The sequence below is a fragment of the Hippichthys cyanospilos genome, chromosome 8, assembly GCF_059441005.1.
Source record: "Hippichthys cyanospilos isolate Australia breed blue-spotted pipefish chromosome 8, RoL_Hcya_1.0, whole genome shotgun sequence".
In the NCBI taxonomy this organism is placed as follows: domain Eukaryota; kingdom Metazoa; phylum Chordata; class Actinopteri; order Syngnathiformes; family Syngnathidae; genus Hippichthys; species Hippichthys cyanospilos.
In genome coordinates, this window is record NC_142376.1 from 3,334,035 (window position 1) to 3,352,931 (window position 18,897).

General features: G+C 40.4%; 1 long non-coding RNA gene across 1 annotated transcript; it reads left to right on the top strand.

Annotated features, from left to right (window-relative positions):
- Window positions 1-605: 605 nt before the first annotated feature.
- Window positions 606-18,092, top strand: LOC148419855 (uncharacterized). Its single transcript, XR_015866435.1, has 3 exons — window positions 606-778; window positions 841-972; window positions 16,013-18,092. It is a non-coding gene; the product is annotated as an uncharacterized LOC148419855 (long non-coding RNA).
- Window positions 18,093-18,897: the final 805 nt, after the last annotated feature.

The following is an 18,897-nucleotide window of genomic DNA, read 5'->3' on the forward strand; positions in this document are numbered from 1 at the left end:
ATATATGTGTATATCTATATATCTATATATATATATATATATTGATACTATTGATGCCAGAAAAGTACCATTAAATTTAGGGGACAGGTTTTCTGCATTTATGGTTTAAAAAAAAGTACTTATACTATTGATTTTATAATCAAACTCATTTTTTTACGGTAAATATAAACAAGGTTTTACGTTAATTCATCTGTAAATTTCTGGCGACCACGTGGCCAGTATTTTACCGTTAAAAACAGTATTTTTTTTTTCCTTACCGCGTTCTTATTTTGAAATGAAACTTTTGGATTCCGTTTGATGCGTCCGATTTGCGGGGCGTTGGGCTCAACCGTTTGTCAGATCAGTTAAGTGTGGATTTTTGATGGGACAATAGGCGCGGCCGTACCACTGCGGTACCTTTAAGTTCGCAGGCTTACAAAGAGAACGGCGGTATTGTATCCCGGCCCAAAGGCCATGCACAGGTAAAATCAAGTGTTAAGGGGAGGAGGGGGGGCGGGGGGTGGATACATTTCCCCGCTAAGAGATGGAGGCCCTGAGGGCGCAGACACGGAACAAAAGAGCTTGAGCTCACACTTGTGACCCGGCGAGCTATTCGCCCTCCGGCGAGCCGACACAAAGGCGGCGGCGTGGCCGACTCGGCGCATGCTTGGCTGCTGCTTTTTCAACACTTGTCTTCTCTGTTTCTGACATCAACCTTTGGCCCGCTGACAACCGAGGAGCCGTTTCCATTTCCCCGCCGAGTCGACGGGCTACGGCGGGGCTTTGAAAAGACGCTTCGGTAATCACTGCGCCGGGACGAATAAAGATGTCGCGATTAATGAGGACGCTTTTGTGTTTTAGGGGCTTTCGGGACGGGCGGTGTCGCTTTCGCCGCTGAATGCGCTCCGCCGCGATACTCGGTCCCGGGGGGGGCGGCGAGAAGAGGTCGGCACCTGAAACGAAACCTTCGGTTGGAGTCGGGACTCCATCAAAGTAAGCAAAGATCGCACCGATTATCCCGCGCTCTGAGGTGAGATTAAAGGCCGAACTTCTTGGATTGCTTGACGAGAATAATGACGCTGCAAGGGCGGGGGAATATATACATATATATATATATATATATATATATATATATATATATATATATATATATATATATATATATATATATTTTAATATAAATTTATATATTTATATATATATATATATATATATATATATATATATGTGTGTGTGTGTGTGTACATAACTATGCATATACCGTATACTGTGTATATAAAATATATATGAATAGTATATAAATATATATATATATATATATATATATATATATATATATATATATATATATATATATATATATATATATATGTGTGTGTGTGTGTGTACATAACTATGCATATACCGTATACTGTGTATATAAAATATATATGAATAGTATATAAATATATATGTACATCTGTATGTATGTATGTACATATATATGTATATATGTAATAGTATATAAATATATATGTACATAAATATGCATATACAGTATACTGTGTATATAAAATATATATGAATAGTATATACATATACTTGCACACATACATACATACCTACATACATATAGTATACAGTATACACAAATATACATACAGTATACACATACATATATACATACACATATAAATTAAATAATATAAACATATTGCGGGCCACATGGAGGAAAGCTAGTCGGCCGGAACAATAAAAATAACGGCATATATTATACATATATATATATATATATATATATATATATATATATATATAACTTACAAACAGCAACTTCAGATTTATTATTCTCTTCTAGTCAACACTATTAATCAAAACATTAATATGACTATTAATCATTAAGCATTTCAAGTATTTAATTATTGAAAAAGTTCAGGGCATTTTTATACTTGATATTCCAAAATCTTCTCGCGGGCCGGATTACACCATTTGCGGGCCAGAACCGGCCCAGGGACTGTATGTTTGACACACCTGGTCTAGACATTCATCCGTAGGTAGTTTGATTTATTTTTGTTTTTGTTAAATCACATTTGAGTGTCGGTATTTTTGGTGATCATCTTCTATAAATTTCAAATGGAATATGGAGTATTGGGATGTATTTTTTTCTTGTTGAAAAACAATGATAAACACAGACGACCAAACAACACATTTCCAACGTAGTGAATGACCAAATTTTACAATTTTCTTGATCGTCGACTTGTTTTTTTTTTTTTTATCTCACACCATGCTTCATTTTTCTTACAGATTTTCATATACCTGATTTTGGGGAAACAAGAGGTGTAACGCAAACACACAAACAATTACGCAAGAAGACATATAACCCCAAATCCACATTGTCCACATCCACACTCGCCTTTCACCCCCCAAACAAACACCTGCTCACCCCACAACTCAATTTTTCTCGTGGTCCGCCAGCATCCGCTTCCATCTGGAGCCCCATTAGACGTGTCGCATGCGGTTTGCCGACATGCGCCCCCTCTATCGAATCACCGCATTTGGCGGACGACTTCAAAATAGCTCCGCCTTTCGGCCCGACTTGGCTAACAGGAAACCATTAAAGCATCGCCAATTACCATTATTCCCATCCACCCGCGATCCCCCCCCCCCCCCCCCCCCCCCCCCCATTTTATTTTAATCTGTTTAAGTGCATTTTTTACGCAAGGTTAAAATCTGAATCCCGCCCACCGCAAGGACGGGTTTTTCAGGCTTCGTCGAGAGCGCAATTTACAGCTGATTTAATTTAGCCTTCGCAAACATTTCTAATGACATTAGGCCCGGTGCATATACTGACTGCCTCTCCCTCTTATTCCATTAGCCGCTAAATCAGGTTTAAAGAGCGTACTGATGCTGGATGCTATTATGGGTGATTATCAAAACAAGGGACAATGGGCCAAAGTGTTTACTAACTGGTTTAGCAGTAATTCGGCGTAACCAGGACAGATGGGAACACCACCAATTACAAATCAATCTTTTCGATGACGAAAGACCTCACGGAGCGCCGGTCGTGTCCGCGTCTTGTCGCAGGAAGCGCCGAAGCTCGTTATCGACTATTTTTAACCACCGACGTCCGAGAGCAGATAACTTTGAGATTTTATGCAGATTATGGCGAGATGCTGGATTATCAAGTTACCGCTGCCGGGAACAGGGTCCCCGTATGCACGTAATCGGGATTTGACAAAGTTTTACCTTTTACAAAGTAAATCTGACCTGATTACTTTGAAAGTGAAAAAACAAAAAAAAAACGGTTCAGTTAGATATTCAAATTCCAAAATTAGTCAAGGCTCTTTTACTAATTTTATTTGCAGTTCAGCCTCGGAAAAGCAAATTCCGATTGGACTCATTTATCGCGACCTGCCATCTTGTTTGTCCAGTCCCATTTGAGACAGAGTGCTGAGAGGTGTGTGCGGCTCCCACTAAGTCAGTACAGTAAATATTTGGAAACAGGAAACTAGCATAGAATAAATTAGCAGGATTAAAGACATTTCATGGAAAAAAAACGTGGATTCTATAATGCATAACCCTACCGTATAAACCCTAACCCTATTCTCAAAAAAGGGTATCGGTCACCCTGGAGGGACAAAAAAATGCTTTGGGGGGTACGTGAGTCATGTTTCTGTAGGTATTAGCCAATCTAATTTAATGCTTTTCAATCCCCTGGCAGAAAAAAAGTTTTCCTTTTCAAATTAAGAGCAAATGAACTGGAACATGAATGAGCTGAGTGGTATATATTTATGAGAGGTGTGTGCAGCTCCCACTAAGAGTATATGAAAACATAAAGTTAGCATAGTAGCAATCGGGAGAGTTGGGGACGAGTAACACCGGACTTTTAAGAAAGCATTTCAGGCGGTATGTGAGACATTAAACAGCGTTTTTGTAAGTATCAGCAAATCTAATTAAATGCTTTTCAACCCTGTGGCGGGAACACAGTTTCCCATGTTTGAAACTAAATCAGTAGTTTCCCTTCCTCAATTATGCTCAAAAACCGATTGGGACCGACAATCGTAAATCGTCAAAATTTAGGTGAAAAAGAATAAGAGACCTTAATATACTTAGTGGAAACAATGTGCTCATTCTGCTTTCAGGAATTTGTATAACTTCTCTACCGAGTCTTTTCAATTTAGCAAATCTGCTAACAGTTAGCCTCGCAGCCAGGCTGAATTGAGTTTGCTTCAGCCACGACGCTAATCCGCCTCGCACAGATTATCGCTGTACGTCTTTTCGTGTAAGTCTCTTTCGTAATCGTCTGTCGAGAACGGCGAACGGTTCCCGCTTGATTAGCGAGATGACGTCGAGTGCACTCAGCCGGCGTGACAAGAACTAACGACGGCCGTCTATCTGCATGCATGCTAACAGCTGTCTCCCGTCCTCATCCAGGTAATGATTGTGTTATCAACCCTCAACCCCTTTTTCAAATTGTTATTAACTGCGCCGGGAGAGGCTGTCTCCGCTCACCTGTCAGCGAAGCAGCGCCGAAGAAGGCTTTTGCCCCGGCGGAACATCAGTCATTGTCAAAGGCGAGGTAAGGCGCTAGATGAGAATGAAGAGGGTGAGTTCTGTGGTATATACAACGCACAAAAGCCTCATGATGTCTTTTTTTGGAAGGAGGGGACAAGTCATCAAGTCATTTTTCAGAAACTACAACAACAAAAATACATTTAAAATGATACAGTGTAAAATTTTGAGTCAAATTATTTTCTCCCATTGATTATATGGAAATAACAATAATCCGTTCCAAACCCTAATCATTTCTCTTTTTTTAACTGTTGGGGGCTTGTGGAAAACATAGTACACGTGTAATTTTTCATCCAAAAAATGTCACTGCTTTTGAGGCGTCGTAGCAAAACCATTTATGAATATACTTTTACTTTCAACCGCTCAAAATGCTCAGCGGCATCAGACCTATCCATAAATACTAGTTAGAAATAATTATAACGGATTTTATGGACAGGAATAGCTGAATTTTGCTAATAGCAAAACTGACGATGTTGTACGTATACATATAAAAACAAAATATTTGTGGATCATAATTGACATAATTTGAATGTTGAATATGTCAATAAATCATAGCAACAGAATTTCTTTATGCATGCTCAGTTTTTCTCTACAACGCCACGCATCCCCATGTTTGGACAAAAAATGTCTCCTTTTGAGGTGTCGTAACAATAAGAAAATTGTATTACTTTCAACCGCAAAATATTCAGTGGGACGTAGCCACTGAATATTTTGCATAACACATAGCCATTTTAAGGACAGTTTTAGCATATTTATGCTAATAGCAAAACTAACGCCGTTGTAAGTACTAAAAAATCAAAAACTAACTGCCCGTAGCACAAAAAAATACAATTTCAGGCAGGAAAAATGCATTAGCTAAGTAGCATAGGTTTCTATTGCCCGCCGTACGTGGGGGGTCCGCTGTATTTACAAAAAGACATTGAAAAAACAAAGAAAAATCAAAGCGTGGGGTTAGATAAAGGTGAGATGAACCACGGCAGGTTGGACAGCGGGACCCCGAGGCCCCTTTGCGCGCGCGCTGATAGATATGCTAATAGCCGGCTATTCACTCGACTTCACTCCCTTTATTTCCCCCAATTAAAGCAAACGCCAGTGAAAGTGTAATTAAGCCATGTCCGGGCAAAAGACTGCCTGCTGCTTTTAATGAAGCCCCATCGATTCTGCCTTTATTTGCTCTCGCCCTCCCTATAACATCCAGCGGCCCCGGATAAAAGCGAGTTAAAAGTGCAAGCTCCCATCCAGGTTGTTCATTGTACTCGACTGTTTCATTAAAAAGAGATTGTTTTTCCCGTTTTTTGTTTTTTTTTTTGCTTCAAGCACACAGCGTTAGCAATAGCGTTCTGTTTGCATCTATTTATCACACGGCCGAGCGCTACAAGTTCCCAAACAAAAGCAAAGGAAAAAAAAAAAAGCACACCGGGGCCTATCGGTGAGGCGGGGATGACCTCGCCCGATCAATAACCACAATTAAATAAATGCTGAAAGCAATTAGCCAAATTGAAGCGCCGCCAAAGGCTAAATTGGTCTGATAGGGGAAGTTCAATGCGAGCGCAATTAAAGATAAAAGGTTCGCTCAGGCAGAAGGCCGCAGTCGAAGCGTCACGACTCGGCTCGATGGGATTATAGACGGGGCTCGTCTGCCGCAAACAACCTGCTTTGCCTTAAAGGTCTTCTTTTTCCGTTTACGTCTTTTTTCCGTTTACGTCCAATTACGTACGTAATTGATGACTCAAATATATATGCAGGAAGTGCTTATATGCACATCCGTTTCAATATTACCGGCTATAACATTTTGGAAAGGAGTCGCTATAAGACAATTTTGCAATTTGTTGATTCAAGTTCCTGATAACTCATTCGATCCCAAGAACGTATTTTTACGTTTCTCCGAATCTTGACGTTCGATCCTAGGTCCAAATTTTTCAAGTGCTTGGCTAGATGGTCTAAAAATGGCTGGTGATATATGAATTAAGTAAGTAATTAAGTAAGTAATTAAGATTCAATTACTTTCGGTAATTAAGTACAATAGAAATTTCTTTAGTACCTAAATCATTATCTTATCTACTTCTTTTATTACTGACTTTGGTACCTAACCAATTGCTTGAGTATTTCAGTAGTAAGGTACTTTAATACTAAAGTAAATAATTACTGAAATAATGATCGATTATTAAAAACATTGATTACTTTTGTACTTAATAACATACTTAATAACGTAAAGTAATTAAGGCCTTTAGTACTTACAGTTATTACTTTAGGCGACTTCAGTTTTTTTAGTACCAAATTATATCGATCCCTCTCGTCCTTCAGTAGAGAGGTACTTGAATACTAAAGTATTTGAATACCTTGAGTACTTCAGTTCTTTGGTACAGAAAATAATCGATTCCTTTAGTACTTCATTAGTAAGATACTTCAATACCAAAGCAACTGATTACCAAAGTAACTTAATTACTTTCGTACTTGATTATCTAAAGTAATTAAGACCTTTACTACTTAAAGCTGATTACTTTAGGCTACTTCATTACTTTGGTACCAAAAATAAATGATTCCTTTCAAACTTCAGTCGTAAGGTTCTTTAATACTAAATTGATTACTGAAGTAATGATCGATTACTTAGTTGAAATTTTTTTTTACTTAATTACAATCAATAATACTGTAACTAAAACTAACGACGCCCCGTGCATCGGGTCCATTTGACCAAGTGCTAAGTAGATGGAACATAAACCTCCGGAGACCGATATGAAATACATCTTCAATAACAAGATCCTGGTAATGTATTTCTTTACAACACCCCACAGCTCTCCATTTAAGATGTTTTGTTTTTTTTTTTGCCTCCTTCCTTATAATGGATCTTCCGATAAATTAGTTTTTTTTTTTTTTTTTTCCTCGATCGCAGCCCCCCCCCCCCCCCCCCCCCCCCCACAAATCCATATAAGAAGAAGTACGGTCAAGTTACAGTGAAGAGGAGCGAAGCGGCCACGTTTTAGCCACGCAATTAGGACCCATTAGCCTTGGCTTTAATTAGAAGGCTGCAGCGTTGATATTTCAAGTGCCCGCTTTGCGCCGGTGTCGCATTTCCCGGCGGCGAAGCTGGTCTCCATCCTGGAGGAGAAGGCCGTCTGGCGGTTTGTTAATCTGCCAAGGCTTGGAATAGAACATGGGCCGACGTTTGATGAAACGGCCCAATGATGGAAGCGAGAGCGGGCGTTCAAGGAAGCCAAGCCCGGCATTCAAATTGATCCGTTTGAGGTGCCACTTTTAATTGTTAGCTAACAGATAGACATGACATCCTAGCCGCCGCGATCCATCCCTCGGCCGCATTAGCCGACCGCACGGCGTGGAGGCAGACAGTCTGGGAGGCCGAGAGCGACAGCGCCGTGGCCGTCTCTCCTTCCTGACTCATCTGCGCCGTTTCACACTTGCGAACCGCAAACGGGGACGGCGCGGAAGGTCAAAGGCTGTCCGGGATCCTCGCATTGACTCGGGGAGGAGTTCGGGCAAAAGTATTGGGACACGTGCATGCGGGATGGGGATGTTGAAGAAATCATGGAGTTGGTCTCTGATACACGGTTATTTATTCATTAACTACCACTGATGGCGAAATGTAAAATCAAAATGTTTATTTTATAGCTAGATGGTAGGTAGGTTGGAAGATTTAGAAGTAGCTACCTAGCTAGCAAGGATTTAGCTACCATCTATCTCTTTGTAAATATCTAGCTTATAAGATAGTAAAGTAGCTTGGCAAGTAGATTGTTAGTTGATCTTGCTAAATAGCCCATTAGCTAAGTCGCTACTTAAGTAGGATTCTTTCTATCTATCTATCTATCTATCTATCTATCTATCTATCTATCTATCTATCTATCTATCTATCTATCTATAAGTAGCTAGATAAGGAGATAGCTAAGTAGATTGTTAGCTAATATTAGCTAGATAAGTAACTCTTAAGTAGATCGCTAGCTAAGCTATCCAAGTAGATCGTTAGCTCATATCTACTGTAGCTAAGTACCTCTCTAGCTTAGTAGCAACTTAGATCTCTCTCTCTCTCTCTCTCTCTCTCTCTCTCTCTCTCTCTCTCTCTCTCTCTCTCTCTCTCTCTCTCTCTCTCTCTCTCTCTCTCTCTCTCTCTCTCACTCACTTTTCCAATCAATCACGCGATAGATAGGCCAGATTCTCTCATCGACTATCTCAAGTACTTAAAAAACGTAATGAAATACTTAAGACATCAATTAGTTTATACATTTAAGTAATCAATTACTTTGTCATTTAGTAGGTAATTAAGTACTAAAGTACTTGATTACTTCACTTACTATAGTATCTAAGTGATTATGTTAGTACATTTAGTACCTAATTGATCGCTATAGTACTAAAAGTATTCAATTACTTCAGTGATACTCTACATTTAAATCCTGGACTGAAGAGACTGAATGCGTTAAATTAGCTAGCTAACCGGCAATCTTTGACGCCATATTTCTCGATGGGGTGTTGTATTCATCTCCAATAACTTTTTTTTAGGAATCGAAATCTTTACGTTCTTAACCAGTTCTAAGCTAGCAAAGTGAATCGTTCCGTTTAGATAAGGATCAAGCGCCCTTGGCGGCCACTTATTCATCCGAGGGACTCTTGGCTAGCCGGCAGCCACGCCGAGAGCGAAGCTCCTTCATGTCGCTGTCTGTTTACAGGGCGAGCAAATCAAAGATGCATCTCATTTCAGAGGCTGTAAAAGCGCGCCCGGGGAGTTATCGGGTTACTCCGATACACCCGATCCTCCCCGAGCAACCTCTACTTACAATCCATGTATGCTACCCAGCAACCGCTGCAAACATGTCTCAAAGCAGCTGTTTGACGAATATTAAGTGTACTCATCCAATAAGTCAGTTAGATCTTTTAATAATGTTTTTTTTTTCTTTTCCCCGCCGTTACGTATAAATGACCATCACCTGTCCTTTTGATCTTGCCGGATTTCGGTCTTTACCAGCTGTGACATCTTAAACTTTCCCCTGAAACAAACAAGGCATATCAGTATATCATATGCAGCTCTATTAATGCGCGTCTTGCTTCCATATGAAGGAAGGTGACGGAGGAAGAAATCGATGGAGGTTTCGCCCGTGTCATATTTTGTTTCTTGTGGTGTATTTGTTTCCTGAGCGGTCAGGAATAAAGAACGTCTAATCGAAACGTCAATTTATTATCTGAAAGTGCTTGCGCTGGAAAATAAAAAGGGGACGTTTTTTTACTGGAAATTTCACGGCCTCACGTCCGGTAAATGAACATAAATGTGCGATTTTAACATTTTATTTGACCCTGTCACCATTTGGGTGAAATTTCAGCTTCTTCTTTCATGATGATGATGTGAAATTCCTTTGATGTAAAGATCAAAGGATTGGAAAACAAAATATTGCACAAGAATTAAGGAAATATCTGTTACAAGATTTGCAGAGAATAGTTGTTGAAGAACATGATTGCTTCTAATTAACTCTGGATAATTCATTGAAGAATTAGAATATTTTAATTTCTTGACAGCATTCTAAAAAAATCTAAAACGTTTACAACTTTCCCTGATACTAGGTAAAGAAAAAAATATAATAAATATCTGTCACAAGCTTTGCAGAAAATAGTTGTTGAAAAACGCAATTAATTCTAATTAATTATAGATAGTTTTGTGATTAATTAGTACATTTTAATCAATTCACAGCACTTTAAAAAATCTAAAACATTTACAACTTCTGCTAGGTTCTCAAAAAATAACTAATGATGTAAATATGTTACCATCTTTGCAGAAAATTGTGTAAAAATGCGATTAATTACAATTAATAATGGATAATTTTGCGATTAATTAGAACATTTTAATCGCTTGGCAGCACTTTTAAAAAAAATCTAAATGTTTACAACTTCTGACACTAGGTGCTCAAAAAAATTATGTAAATACCTATTACGAGTTAAAAAAATGTGATTGATTATAATTATGTGTGATTTATGATTAATTAGAAATTTTTAATCGCTTGACCGCACTTTTAAAAAAGATCTAAACCATGGGTGTCAAACTCATTTTATCATGGGCCACATTATAGTTATAGTTTCTGTCGGAGGGCCATTGAGAATGGGAAGTGAGATGGATTGTACACATTTTGAAAACAGAGGCCGCAAAATACTGTTCAAAAGGGGTAATGGTAACCAAAAAATGCGTAAAAGTTGTAGAAAACATGCAAAATTTGCTATTTTAGGCAGAAATTTTTAATCATAATTAGCATTTCGTGGGCCATATTAAATGATGCAGCGGGCCAGATCTGGCCCCCGGACCTTGAGTTTGACACCTGTGATCTAAACGTTTACAACTATGTCTGGTACTAGGTTCTCCAAAAATAATGTAAATATCTGTCATAAGCGTCAAAAAGCGATTAATTCTAATTAATTATAGATAACTTTGCAATTAATTCGAACATTTTAATCGCTTTACAACTTCTTATATTAGGGTTGTCTCAAAAAAAAAAAGCGAGTCACCTTAGACCCACATAGAAAGGAAAGAAAAGCCGCTGAATTTTCCGCGTCATTATTTGCCCGCATTGTTACATTGCGACCCCAATCCAAAATTGATGAGCGGCCCCGGATGACACGGGCCATACGGTTCCCGACATTTGACCCCGAACCGCGCTTCCCGATCCGGCCCCGCACCACAGGACATGGCCGTCGGCCGGACAGGAGCTTCCATTTACAAATATTTTTTCGTAAATACAATATCGTGTTCTTAACGCGGCGAGTCCCCCGGGCCCGGCAAAGAGCCCGGCGAGAGTATGCTCGCATGTCACTCACGCCGGCCGGGCGGCTATCGAACCGCCGGCATCTGGAGGCCGGAGGCGCATGTGTCCGTGACACCATCTTGGGGGATCCCGCCTTCTGCTGCCCTCGCAAAATAAAGACGCACGTCAAGTGCGCGACCTCCATCATGGCTCCCCCCTCCCCCGCCCGTCTTACTGATTAGCTCATAATGGACGACTGATGTCCCCGAGACCCGTCGGACGTCCCCGGGGAGCCCTCCAACTCTGACCCCTATCTCCACCCTTGCTGCAAACACACTAAATAATCTTTCATTTGACAGCAGCTTGAATGAAATTCCCTTCCGAGACGCATCGTTCGCCGCCGACGATAAATATTGATAAATGGGATCGTTCTGGCATCGTCGCAAAGGGTTAACTCACATTTTACGACGTCTGCTGCGTCTCAATACGAAAAGAGGCCGAAGTAAAAACGCACGATTGCGGGACGTTCGTATAAGCCGGTTAATCAATCGCCTTATGCTTAGGGACAATCGATAGGGATCGTCTCAATGCCGATTTTTGGCGGGAAAAAATACTGATTGCCGATTAATCGGTCTGTTAATTTTAATTTCATTTTTGGGGGCAGAAAATACATACAGATTACAAATTAATCAGCACTAGTTTTGATTGCCTACTTTATTATTTGCTCTACTGTATACAAAATACAGTCTTATTTGTAAAATAATTTATCAGTCTTACTTGTACAATAAAAGGTCAGAGTTCATAAATGTAAAAAGTTAATCGGCAAATATTTTGGCCAATGGAAGGAGGGCATAACTGTCTGATTTAATCGCCTAGCCGATTATCGGATGGGGCCCTACTTAAGGTTAAAACAAACAAAACAAAGGATCTTAAACATGTTTTTTTTTCTATCAGCAGAATGGACGCTTTTTCACACGACATTTCCATGTAATTATCTTCTTATATAGTTAAGTGCATTCGGTTAACAATCTTGCTAACGGGCTGCCCAAAATGGCCGAGTGAATGAGTAATTAGGGCTCGGCACGGCTGTGTTAATGGAAGTCATGTTTAAAATAAAATCCCCAAAGAGGAAGGAGTGAAAGGGGGGGGGGGGGGGTAGAGATACGGAGTAGTGGAAGAAGGAGCAGCAAAAAAGGGAGGGGGGGGGGCACAAAAGAGAGCCCTGCCGTTTTACGGCATAAATGGAAGGAAGGAGTACATGGGAGGCCAAAGTTCTTCTTCGCGGTTGCCTTTAATGACTCCAAATTTCCACAGACGGGAATTTAAGATCACTCGACTTGAAGAAACATTTTGGCAATTAAGTTGTAACATTTCGTGCCGGCCACTTCAGACCGCGCAAACATAGCGGGTCTTAAAAATACCGTATTCGGCGGGCTTTTTGCTGAAAATAAGCCTCCAAAAATAAAATTAAATGACACTAAGGATGTTCTCATTTTAGGTTTGTACTCTTTAGAGCTAAGAGGGTCGAGACAACTTTTTTTTTTTTTTTTTTTTTAAGAGGTGTTTAAGTAAGAACGGTGTATTTTCAGAATTCTATATTTACGCGGAGTTCTCCATTTAATTCTTTTAGTGCCAATCTTTATCGGAAAAAGTCACCTCTAGTGAGCAAGTATGTTTGGCATTTTCACTCATCTCACCCACATAATATTGTGTTTTTGTAAATATGGGTGGTATCATATTAAAGATTGATTTCCGTTCCTTACTTTGAATTGCATGTAGGTAATATCTGTTTTGTAAGTGTGGAAACACTTGTCAATTTTGGACATATTGAAAAGCCGATATTTTATCATGCATTTTCCCCGATTTTTGCATTAATCCTTTCACGGCAACTCGCAAATGGGGCGCAATAGGAATTTTTGTGTTGACAACCCAAAACCACCGGGTGGCGCTAGCGGCCAACATATGACATCTGCAAGCCTTTCAATTACTTCAATGATTGGCTTAGCCTGGACTCCCATAATGCAAAAGTCTTCAAAAGTCATACTACTGTAATTATGATATAATAAGTATTCCTACTTCAATTTCCTAAATAAATAATTATACAGCGTAGTTACTTTTGCTATTTTTGTGTTTTTCCAATTTTTTTTCTAAAGGGGGCGTGGAAAATGTTTATGTATGGATAGGGCTGAACATTTTGAGGGGTCGAAAGTAAATATATATTTATATTTGACGATGTTATGACCCTTTCAAAGTCAGCCCAAGTTGGGCGGTAATAAGGCCAGGCTAGTCAAAAATCCTAGGGCTTAAAATCCATCGTACCCCCTTTGAAATACCTTCACTTATGCCTAGGGGTGCATATACCCCAATTTGAGAATTATGGTGAGGTGTGAGGCAGAGGTCGTAACCACTGCTCCACCGCGCTGCTTAATTTTAATATTATATTTTCAAAAAAATTTTTGAACACAGACAGTGATCCACATCTTATTTTGTTCTATTTCATAGTTGCTCCATAAATTGACACCTTGAGAAGATGCACTTGCTATAGCGGTGGATTGTCTCCTGGGGGCTAGCAAAACAGATTTAAAAACGACCTACAGACAAGCCACAGTGGACAATGAACCGAGGGGCTCAAATCATGAGAAAAAAAGTTCAAATTTGATTCAATTTCCAATCTAGGAACATTTTGAATCCAAGAGCAAAAGTTAGAACGTGTTGTTAGAAGATAGAATCTGTGATTCCAGGTTCCCTGGGTAGCCTTTAAGAGTGTTAGATGACAGCCAAAGGTTGACATCAGTCACTGGAGATTGTTGATGAGCGGCGCTCTGAAAAATGGGTTTTACATTCCATTCCCAAAACAAAAGCGTGTGTGCATGTTTTACTTATGTTACTGACACGGCTAACACTTTCCTTTGATTCGCCACGCCATGAGCTCATCCAGCCCCGGGCAACGGGGAGGCAACTTTGTCGCACTCAACTTACCGAGCCGTCGGGGTGACGAATGCGCAGATTGCTCGGATTGTCGTGCATTACGTTTGCCCCATGATTTCCGTCACAATGAGCGATCTTGTCAGGCCCATCCCCCTTTTAAGTTTTTTTTTTTTCGCCCACAGCGGCACACGATGGACCCTCACGTGTCATATTAAACCACAAGTGTCAAGCCTGTCACAAACCGCATCGCATTACCTCGACCAAAAATCCACAAGTCAAATCGTGTTATTGTTTGTTTACTTTTAGTAGACAGAAAAGGCGACGTGAGTGTTCCCGAGACGTATAGTCGAGGACCGGCTGCCGGTCATTTGTGGGTTTCGTGTGTGTGCGTGTGCTCGTGTATGGCTATACTTGTGGGAACCGTTTTGAGTTTTTTTACCGTTATTGTGAGGACACTTTGGGGAAGTGAGGACTTTTACGCCTTTTTGAAGGTCAAGACTTATATCTAGAGAGTACTAGGTTTGAAATAGGTCAGGGTTGAGTTTAGGGTTAGGGTTAGTATTCGGTTATCGTTTCAGATGGTTAAGGTTAAGGTTGGGGGTCTAGGAACTGTATTATGGTAATGTATGTCCTCACAAGTATAGCCGTACAAAAATGTTCGTGTGTGTGTCAGTTTTCACATTTGATATATTGCATACCGTTAACGTAATTTCTATTTTTGCGGAGAATTATTGTCGGTTAATTTCAAGGACCTGTAGCAAGGGTTTTTAAACATTTGTCTTCTTGCAGAGGTTATGCGGAATGTTTATGTATTAGTTCCAATAATAATAATAATATCAACCCCTAGGGGAAATTTTGACCCATCTTGGGCTTTTTTGATGTTTTTTCGTATGACATCAAAGGGAAAACGTACAAAAAACATAGGAGGCTGAAATATCGTCAAAACATGATGACTTTCAATATGTCGTCCCTTCTAAATGCTTGCAAACGGGAGGTCGAGAGGTTTACCCAATAGGTGTCGAATTTAGCCCATGTCGGGCTCATTTACTGCCACTCAAAGTGGGAAATATTGTTCATTTTGGGCACATTGAAAACCAAAAAATAAAATGCTCCACAAAATTAGAAAATTGCTCCTCAATTTAAGTAAATGATTCTCAAAACTGCTATGCAAATGAAAAAAGACCATTATGAGCCTTTTAAGATTATAAAGTTATATTTTTGTCCTAAGCGGACGAGAATTCCTGCGACTAATCGATGGGCGGCGACTGTTGGAAGGACTATATGAGGAAATGGCGTAATCTCCGAACTATGCGGCAAAGTGAGTAACCAATATCAGGTCCCTTTGTCCCGAGCGCTTTCTATGGGGCTCAATAAACACTTACCCCGTCTAAAGCTCACGAGGGGACAATGGCTCCCTTCAGAACTTGACACCGGCCTTTTAACAATACAAATATTCTCTCTCCGCCCAAGACTAATTGGTGTCATTTACTGGTTGGTAAATCAGAGTTAATAGGCAGACGTCATGGTAACTACGCCTGTTTTGATGGTAGCGCCAGCAACCGCGGTCATTGGTGAAAAAAAAAAAAGCTCAATTTTCGAGATTCGTTAACAAAGCACGGATCATTTGGTGTTTTCTGGGGTGTCATTTGAATAAAGACCATGCTTAATGAAAGCGAATGGTCGCCGCGTGCTCAGATGATTGGGACATCTCGGCCTGCGAGCGTATTGCTCAGTGATATTCCCTCAGAATGGAGAAAAAAAAAAAGCCCTCAAGAGCCACACTGGAACAAATATGTTTGCTCTCTTTTTTTCTGCTTTTTTGGCAGCAAAGTGACGGCCGGGCTTTGACAACTTGCGTGCAGTGCCATCTACTGGTCGCTGAAATGAGAACGAGGACGTGACACCGAGACGGGGGTGACCTTTGCTCTCAATGGACTCCTCATTAGGCGCACATAGTTGTCTGTGAGATCCGCGCGAGCGCCACGTTTCATTGTATCGGCTGTTATTTGACTGCGCAGGTGTACCTAATGAAACGTTCAAGGCGGTAAGTGCATGATGTCATCTTATCCTTTTCTCTATTCGGTCAACCTGCACAAAATGTACCACTCGTTCAAACGCATAAAGGACACATTTTCCATGCCTCACCCACGCGACTGCGGCTTTATTATGTGAATGGTGCATATGCCATTAGGAGGAAGAGGAGCGGTGTTAGACACAAGAGGATAAACTTTCTTGGTCCCCGGAGAGATGGATAATTCTAACCGCAAGATACATGGAACTTGAATACAAAAAGCAGCGTTTAAAATAGTGGCTGTAATGCACCGGATGGGGAAGCACAAAAATACACCGTGGTGACAAAGAAGACAAAAACAAAACCATGCCGGGCTACCTTTTTTGGCGGGGAACAAAAAAGTGAAACGTTGCAGACTCAAAAGTCAAGAGCTTGACTTTGTTTATGTAATGTGAGGCCGTGGTTCTCAAATAGGGGTACGCATAATTAGAGAGGCACATGAACGCAATTAAAGGGATATGTGAAATTTTAACAAGATTCTCTGCAGGTATCAGAAAATCACATTTAAAGCTGTGCCAGGAAAAGTACACCTGTCTTTTCAAATTAAGAGCAAATGGATTGGAACATGAAACCACCCAAAAATAGCCTTTGATTTTTCAAAAATTGGACTGTGCGGTTGTGCCTTGTGTGTCCACTTGACTGACTCAAAGGGACATAAGGGAAGGAAAACTCACAGTACGTACACTCATCAATCAATCGGATAACATGACGTAATATATGCAGTACGTACGCTGAGAGGAATAACGCAAACACAGAAAATCACGCATGGTAAGTACGCTTGCAGAAATGATTTTAGAAAAAAACTGAATCGTGTACAGTACGTATGCTAGGAACAATACAACAGAAAATATTACGGAATATGTGCAGTACGCATGCTGACAGGGATAACCCAATCAGAGAAAATTGCGTATTACGTATACTGTAGTACATACGCTGGCAGCAATTAAGGAAAATTACGAATTATGGGCAGTATGTACGCTGAAATTAATAAAACGATCAGATAACATTATATAATATGTGCAGTACGTACACTGGCAGTGATAAACCAATCGGAGAAAATTACAAATCACGTATAATACGTACAATGGCAGAAATGAATGAATCAGAGAAAAGGACAAATTATGTACAGTACATATCCTGGGAGCGATAAACCAATCAGAGAACACAACAAGAACGCTGAAAAAAATACGTAATATATACAGTACATACGCTAGCAGCAATGAACCAATCAGAGAACATTACGGATTATGTACAGCATATACGCTGTGATAAATCGGGAAGAGAAAATTACGTACGTACATGTGCCTTTGAATACGATGCGCCCTATTTACAAAACAGACCTCGTAATCGAGACCGCGCCCAATAATACGTAACATCCGTTTTATTTCGAACAATTTATTTCGACACAATTTATCAAAAAGCGGCTTCATGCTGCGGTCACTTTGCTCTTAATTTGAAAACAAACATACCATGACTTTGATTCCACCGACGGGAAAGGGTTTCCGAATCCGGATCCCGGAACGGATTCACCGTATTTAGCTTGATCAGGAGCCCCTATGCTAACCCCCTTTGCAAAAGATTCATAGCCCCGCGTGTCCATTTAATGGCGTTCATAGGCCATCCATAATCATATGACAAGCTGCGATCTAGGCTGAAGAGTTTCTTAGCGCGCAAAGACCTGCACTACATCACGGCGGCGCACAATGAAATGGGACGTTAAGGCCGTCAAGTGACATCATGCAGCAAGCCCCGGGGACAAATATAGATCATGTTTATCCTTAACAGATGATTCATTTGTGACATGGGAAAAAGATCTTTGCCGACTGCCTTCCGTCCAGATCGTCCCGGGGGCGGGGCGGGGTTGGGTTGGGGGGGGGCGCGGTGTTGTTTTTCTCTTACATAGATGTTTAATGCCGCGGACTAGTGGCCAAACGGCGGCATTGATTAGCGATTAAACAAATGAGCTGAGCAAATGAGACTGTTGCTAAACTACGAAAATAGACAAAAAAAAAACAAAGATGGAAATGCAATTTTTTCGCCCCCCCCCCCCCTCCCGGGATGCAGCACTCCAAGGTCTTTTCATTTGAGCACATTGCATTACGCCCCTGTATCTCTGCTCATTTTTCATCCACATTGCATTAAGTATTGATATTGATTTCTTGTAAATGGCGGCGAAATGGATGGCTCACACTTTTTTTGTGTGTTATTGTTCTGCGCCACTTGTAAGTAATTTATTACGGGGCCGAGGGTCCGGCGAGGCCTCGCGGCGCCGCGTCCCTACCTCTGGAGAGGGAACAACACGCTATTATGCGGCCAGGCGAATGACCGCGAATGCACGGGAAAAAAATAAAAAAACATGAGAGGCTTCCTTCAAAGCAGGCAATAATGGCAAAAACGTGACAATTTTAAGTCTATGAAGGGTGCCATTGTATTATGAAATTTGATCATTTTAGGTGTAAACTCTTTTCATGCCATTTTCTGTAAAAAATAAAGTTGACGGAGCTCTACTGACGTCTTCTCAAATGTTGAAAATCGATGTAAAATTAGGTCATTTTCTACAAATAATGATCTCATTTGCATGTGTGTTTCTCTCCCAGTGAGATGAAGTTGTTTTGCAGCTTTATTTCAACCCTTGGTGTG